General features: G+C 27.8%; 1 long non-coding RNA gene across 2 annotated transcripts; it reads right to left on the reverse strand.

The window, feature by feature from the left end:
• Positions 1-503: 503 nt before the first annotated feature.
• LOC120419392 (uncharacterized) lies at positions 504-6,231 on the reverse strand. 2 transcript variants are annotated; one of them, XR_005605707.2, is made up of 5 exons: positions 5,911-6,231; positions 5,689-5,829; positions 5,133-5,632; positions 4,932-5,071; positions 504-1,293 (listed from the first exon to the last, which is right to left on the reverse strand). It is a non-coding gene; the product is annotated as an uncharacterized LOC120419392 (long non-coding RNA). The 2 variants fall into 2 exon arrangements; XR_008212048.1 differs by having other exon boundaries at positions 505-1,293; positions 5,689-6,227.
• Between the last annotated feature and the right edge of the window lie 735 nt (positions 6,232-6,966).

Below are 6,966 nucleotides of genomic sequence, written 5' to 3' on the forward strand. Positions count from 1 at the left end.
TGAATATCTCGGAAATTCCAGAAATTCAAGCGAAAGTGTGCATTTTCCTAACTTTTTGGCACCAATGTCTAATCTATTCTAATCTAATGGCACCAATCTACAACAAAATAATAATAATGAGAGAACAAAATTGGATTCTATTTATTACAATCTACTCTACATATTCAACTAATCGGCACGTCTATAAATTTCGTGGCAGGGTTTATTTCAGATAATATTTATTTATTTGAAGCATTCACAACTTGAAATAATTATTGCATACTTGTTTGGCAGCAAATTATGGAATGAAAATAAACTTTTGAACCCCTTCCGGTAAAGATCAAGACTGAGATTTTTTTTACGTTTTTGTTTACCGTGACCAAATTGGCTGAAAATTGAGTTGATATTGTTAAAATTGTCAAAGAGGGTTATGCAAGAAGAATTTGTTTAATAGTTTTCGAGAAATTACAGCTTGAAGTTAAAAATGTATAAAGCAAATAGCTACACGGAACAAAATCCGGTTTGCGGAATCGCAAACTTTGCTTCCGATTTACTCTAAAAATCGCAAATCTTGGTTTGCACCCGTCAGCAGGAAGCATTGCTTCCAATATCGCAAACGATGATTTTCGATATCGCAAACGTAACGCAGTAACGCCTACCCCGCCAAAAGCACGCAGAACGCAGCCACTACAATATTTACCTTTTTGAATTGACCGTTGATTCTCGATTTTTCAAATGGGAATAAGAAGAAGAAGAGGTTTATTTTTTTTATTTATTTATTCATAGTACAAAAACAAATGAAAGGGATTGTGTGAATGGTTTACTACAAAATTTTGATTCAATCAGTTGTGTTTTGCTTTTGCTTGGAAACACTTGTTGATGCTCCACTTGCCCAAGTCTTTGTGGCCGGAACCGTCACCGCGGCGGGTCCTTCTCGTGCTCGGTGACGTCGGCGGCGAGGCGACCCGGACGGAAGTGCTGAGACAGGTGCATCGTGCACGGGTGGTTGATCTGGCACGTCCCTTGAGCGGATTCGCGTACCATCAGAAGTTCTCCTCGTCCAGGAGATTGTTGCTCTTTTCCTCTCCGTGCCTTCGGGAAAGGTCTTAGTGCGGACTCAGGTTCATGCCGGAGCCCGAGTGACTCTGGAGCATCTGGCGCCACACGAGGGCAACGAAGACGCTCAAGGATCGACTTGAGCAGAGTGTCCTCCGTTAGAAGACTGTCCGCCGGGAACAAGTCCTCAGAATCTCCGCCAGCAGTCGGATCTGTGAAGGCGTTTGCCAAACTCACGCTGCAATCGTGAGCCGTAGCCTGCGAAAGAGAACACAAAAATAAATTGCAATATTATTGTCTCTCGACTCAAATAAAATAATTCTTCAAAATTTTCTTAAAATAATTAAATTTCTCTAAAATTTCCTAACATTCTTTAAAATTTTCTAAAGTTCTCAAGAATTCTCTAAAATTTACCAAAATTTACTAAAATTCTCTGAAATTTTCCAAAGTTCTTTAAAATATTTTAAATTTCCAAAATTTTTCTAAAATTCTCCAAAATTTTCCAAAATTCTATAAAATTCTTCAAAATTTTCCAAAATTCTATAAAATTCTTCAAAATTTGCTAAAATTTTCTAAAATGTTTAAAAAATCTCAAAAAATTACTAAAATTATTTTAAATTGTTGGAAATTCTTTAAAACTCTCCAAAATATCTCTTGAATTCTCTTAAAAAATATATAAAAATGTCTAAAATTCGCTTAAAATCTTTAAAATTGTCTAAAATTCTCTAAAATTCTATATAATATTCCAAAGTATTCTAAAATTCTTTAAAATTCTATAAAATTTTTTAAAATTCTCTGAAATTCTATAAAATTTATCAAAATTCTCTAAAAATCTTTTAAAATCTTCAAAATTCACTAAAAATCTTTTAAATTTTCCAACATTCTTTAAAAATCTCTGAAATTTTCCAAAAATCTCTAAAATTTTCCTAAAATTTCTGAAATTCTCTTAAATTTTCTAAACCTTTCCAAAATTTTCTAAAAACCTCTGAAATTCTGACAAATTTTTTTAGTTTCTTCGAAATTCTATAAAATTCTTTGAATTTCAATAAAATTCTCTGAAATTCTATAAAACTATTCAAAGTTCTCTTGAATTTTCAAAAATTCTTTTAAATTCTCCAAAGTTTCCCAAAAATCTTTTCAATATTATAAAATTTGTTAATGTTTATAAAATTAATTGAAATTCTCTATAATTCTTTCAAGTTTTTCAAAATTCTCTAAAATTCAATTAAATTCTTTAAAATTTTCCAAAATTATTTAAAACTCTCTAAAATTTTTCAAAAATCATTGAAATTTAAAAAAAAAATCAATTTTTTTCTAAAATTCTTTTAAATTCTCTTAAGTTCTCTAAAATTCTTCAAAATTCTATAAAATTCTCTAATGTTCTCTAAAACTTTCCAAAACTATCCTAAATTTTCCAAAATTATTTGACGTTCTTCAAAATTCTCTAAAATTTTCCAAATTCTCTAAAATTTTCCAAATTCTATAAAATTTTCTAAAAATTTCCAAGAATCTCTAAAATTCCATTAAAATTCTATCAAAGTTCTCTTAAAACTTTCAAAAAATCTTTAAAATTCTCCAAAATTACCCAAAAATCTTTAAAATATTTTAAATTCTGTAAAATTTTATAAAATTAATTGAAATTCTTTATAACTCTGTTAAATTGTTCAAAATTCTCTGAAATTATATTTAATTTTATAACATTCTATTATATTCTTTAAAACTCTTTAAAATTTTCCAAAATTCTTTCAAATTCTCTAAAGTTCTCTAAAATTCTTCAAAAAAATTTCAAATTCTATAAAAATCTCTAAAGTTCTTTAAAATTTTCCAAAATTCTCCTAAATTTTCCAAAATTCTTTGAAATTCTTCAAAATTCTCTCAAATTTTCCAAAATTCTTTGAAACTTTCTAAAAATTACCAAAAAATCTCTAAAATTTTCTAAAATTCTCTAAAATTGTTTGAAATTTTCCAAAATTCTTAAAAAGTATCCAAAAAATCTTTGGAATTTTCTAAAATTCTCTAAAATATTCCAAAAATCTTGAAAATTCGCTTAAATCCTTTAAAATTGTTTTAAAGTCTCTAAAATTCTACATAATATTCCAAAATTTTCTGAAATACTTTAAAATTCATTAAAATTCTCTAATTTTTTTAAAATTTCAAAAAAAATCTCTTAAAAATTCTCTAAAATTCTCTTAATTTTTTTCAAAATTCTCTAAAATTGTATTGAAAAAATTAAAATTATGCAAAATTCGCTACAATTTTCCAAATTTCTCTAAAATTCTACAAAATTTTTAAATTTTTTCAAAAATTATATCTTAAATTTTCAATTTTTTACATTTTTAAATTAACTTGATTTTTTCAAATTTCTCTAAAAATCCTTCAAAACTCTCCAATTTTTTTTGAAATTCTTGTATTTTTGTATTTTTGTATTTTTGTATTTTTGTATTTTTGTATTTTGTATTTTTGTATTTTTGTATTTTTGTATTTTTGTATTTTTGTATTTTTTGTATTTTTGTATTTTTGTATTTTTGTATTTTTGTATTTTTGTATTTTTGTATTTTTGTATTTTTGTATTTTTGTATTTTTGTATTTTTGTATTTTTGTATTTTTGTATTTTTGTATTTTTGTATTTTTGTATTTTTGTATTTTTGTACTTTTGTATTTTTGTATTTTTGTATTTTTGTATTTTTGTATTTTTGTATTTTTGTATTTTTGTATTTTTGTATTTTTGTATTTTTGTATTTTTGTATTTTTGTATTTTTGTATTTTTGTATTTTTGTATTTTTGTATTTTTGTATTTTTGTATTTTTGTATTTTTGTATTTTTGTATTTTTGTATTTTTGTATTTTTGTATTTTTGTATTTTTGTATTTTTGTATTTTTGTATTTTTGTATTTTTGTATTTTTGTATTTTTGTATTTTTGTATTTTTGTATTTTTGTATTTTTGTATTTTTGTATTTTTTGTATTTTTGTATTTTTGTATTTTTGTATTTTTGTATTTTTGTATTTTTGTATTTTTGTATTTTTGTATTTTTGTATTTTTGTATTTTTGTATTTTTGTATTTTTGTATTTTTGTATTTTTGTATTTTTGTATTTTTGTATTTTTGTATTTTTGTATTTTTGTATTTTTGTATTTTTGTATTTTTGTATTTTGTATTTTTGTATTTTTGTATTTTTGTATTTTTGTATTTTTGTATTTTTGTATTTTTGTATTTTTGTATTTTTGTATTTTTGTATTTTTGTATTTTTGTATTTTTGTATTTTTGTATTTTTGTATTTTTGTATTTTTGTATTTTTGTATTTTTGTATTTTTGTATTTTTGTATTTTTGTATTTTTGTATTTTTGTATTTTTGTATTTTTGTATTTTTGTATTTTTGTATTTTTGTATTTTTGTATTTTTGTATTTTTGTATTTTTGTAATTTTGTATTTTTGTATTTTTGTATTTTTGTATTTTTGTATTTTTGTATTTTTGTATTTTTGTATTTTTGTATTTTTGTATTTTTGTATTTTTGTATTTTTGTATTTTTGTATTTTTGTATTTTTGTATTTTTGTATTTTTGTATTTTTGTATTTTTGTATTTTTGTATTTTTGTATTTTTGTATTTTTGTATTTTTGTATTTTTGTATTTTTGTATTTTTGTATTTTTGTATTTTTGTATTTTTGTATTTTTGTATTTTTGTATTTTTGTATTTTTGTATTTTTGTAATTTTGTATTTTTGTATTTTTGTATTTTTGTATTTTTATATTTTTGTATTTTTGATTTTTTTTTGTATCTTCAAGATTTGTTTTTTTTTATCGGTTTCTTTAGAATTAAACTCAAAACACACAACTCGCGTACGCAGACTTTGGATCCTCGACAGAACATGTTAATTCTATGGAAAAGTTGATTTTATACCTTAAGCTGATTTTTTGACTTTAAGCTGTCACAGCTGCCTCAGAATTTCTGGCCACCGACAATTTTCCACCGGCGAGTAAATGGGCACAACCATCGATGCTCCAGCCAAGTTCGGGTCGTGGCAGGTAAAGTTCCGCCGGCTGGAATTTGAGAGGGGCATTTGAGTGTTGTATAAAAGCTTTGGCAAAATTGGAAACTTACATTAGTCTGATATGCCATGAGTTTCATCTCAACTAAGCTATTCAGAATCTGCGGCAAGTCTGGAACCGGCAACCCAGAGTTTCTGGAATCGCTGTCGTCGTAACATGGTGCACGGAGTGTGCGGTATCTGCATGGATTCATTCCGTTGATGAACCGCCGGAGAGATTGCTGGTGGCGCTGGGGTACAGAATTCATAGTTTCGCGACCTTGCGGGAGATATTTGTTGTTCGGAAACAGATTGGTCGGTCGGATTTCGTTTCAGCACGGGAAGAATCCAAGCTGATGTGCTGGGATCGCTGGAAGATTGTTTAACCCGGAACTGTTGCCGGCGCAGAGTGATGTGTTGTTGATCTGGGAAACGATAAACGATGTTTCGGGTTACTGCTACGGCAGCAGGTGGAACTGGTGGAGCAGGTTCCGTCCAGTGGTGCCTCTGCGGATTTGTCCTTTTTACGTCCTCTACATCATCCAACTCCGCCGGGATTTGCGAACCGAAAAATCTGAAAATAGATTAGAATCGTTATCACCAATCAAGAAAGAAGCTTTCAAAACTTACCTGCTCTCGATCTGACGTCAAGGTTTGATCTGCCTTTTGGGAACCGCCTTCTTCGATGTCACTTTTGCACCGGCCAGATGGAAAATATCGAGTTCAACAACTCTTCCCCCGACAATTAAAGTCGTAAACCACCATGCCAACCTGAAGCAAATCAGAAAATCAATCATAATTAGAATCATTTAAATAAGGTAAATATGAATAAGTGTTATTTATAATACTCACCGTCTAACTACTGAAATTTATCTGAAACACTTTTTGAGATAAACACTCAACCAACGAACAGAACAAGAATAGGTTAGGTTGTATGTTTGTTTACTACTTGCGAACGATGCGAACAGCTGATCCTGACAGCGTAACGCATTGGCTGCGGCGGACTGTACGAAAAATGCCCACCGCAAACATGGTGATTGCGATTTTGAAAACATTTGGCATCGATATCGAAAACATTTTTTCCAATATCGCAAACATTCTCGATGATTTCGGAAACATTTCACGTTTTCGAATTCATCGCGAATATTTTTCGGATCCGCCGACCGGATTTTGTTCCGTGTACCAAGAGCGTAAGAGGGTTAATATGGAAAACATGTATCGTTTAATTTAAACCAAAAAAGATATTTGAACCTTAGACATTTGTTAACCATATTATAAATAAAACCATACCAAATCTTTAAAAACAACTTCAAACTATCAAAGGTTCCCAAAGAAACTACATATTTCAAAAACTCGCTTCAAATATTTGAAAACTTTGAGTTGTTATTTCAGGAAATAGCGTGTAAAGTGAATAAGCATGAGAAGTTAGATTTATAAGGTAATTTCAATGATTATCTATTTATTCATAAGCTAAAAGTAAGAAAAAGTTCTAAAAAAGTTAATTGCCATAAAAACATAATTTCTGCATTTTTTTTTCATTTCAGCTTTATGTGTCAATGTTATTCTTGAACATATTCTTCCCGAGCTGGTCACAGAGCAAAGCAACGGTTGGTGAAATTACCCCAATCGAAGTTGTAAGAACCAAATATAAATCTTTTCTTAGAGATATTTACCATGAAAATACAGCAACATAAGCTGTCTATTACCCAATAGTTTCCCAAAATTATATTTTCAATCCATACTACACCATGAATTTTAAAACCTTCTCGAATCATTCACAATAGTTTTAGAACAAATTTAAAAAAATGAATCAGATCGGTTCAATATAGACAAAGATATGCCCATTTCCTTAAAATAAAAAAATACTTTTTCCTAAATTCCAAGATTTAATTACATTTCACATGATGG

The sequence above is a fragment of the Culex pipiens genome, chromosome 2, assembly GCF_016801865.2.
Source record: "Culex pipiens pallens isolate TS chromosome 2, TS_CPP_V2, whole genome shotgun sequence".
NCBI lineage: Eukaryota > Metazoa > Arthropoda > Insecta > Diptera > Culicidae > Culex > Culex pipiens.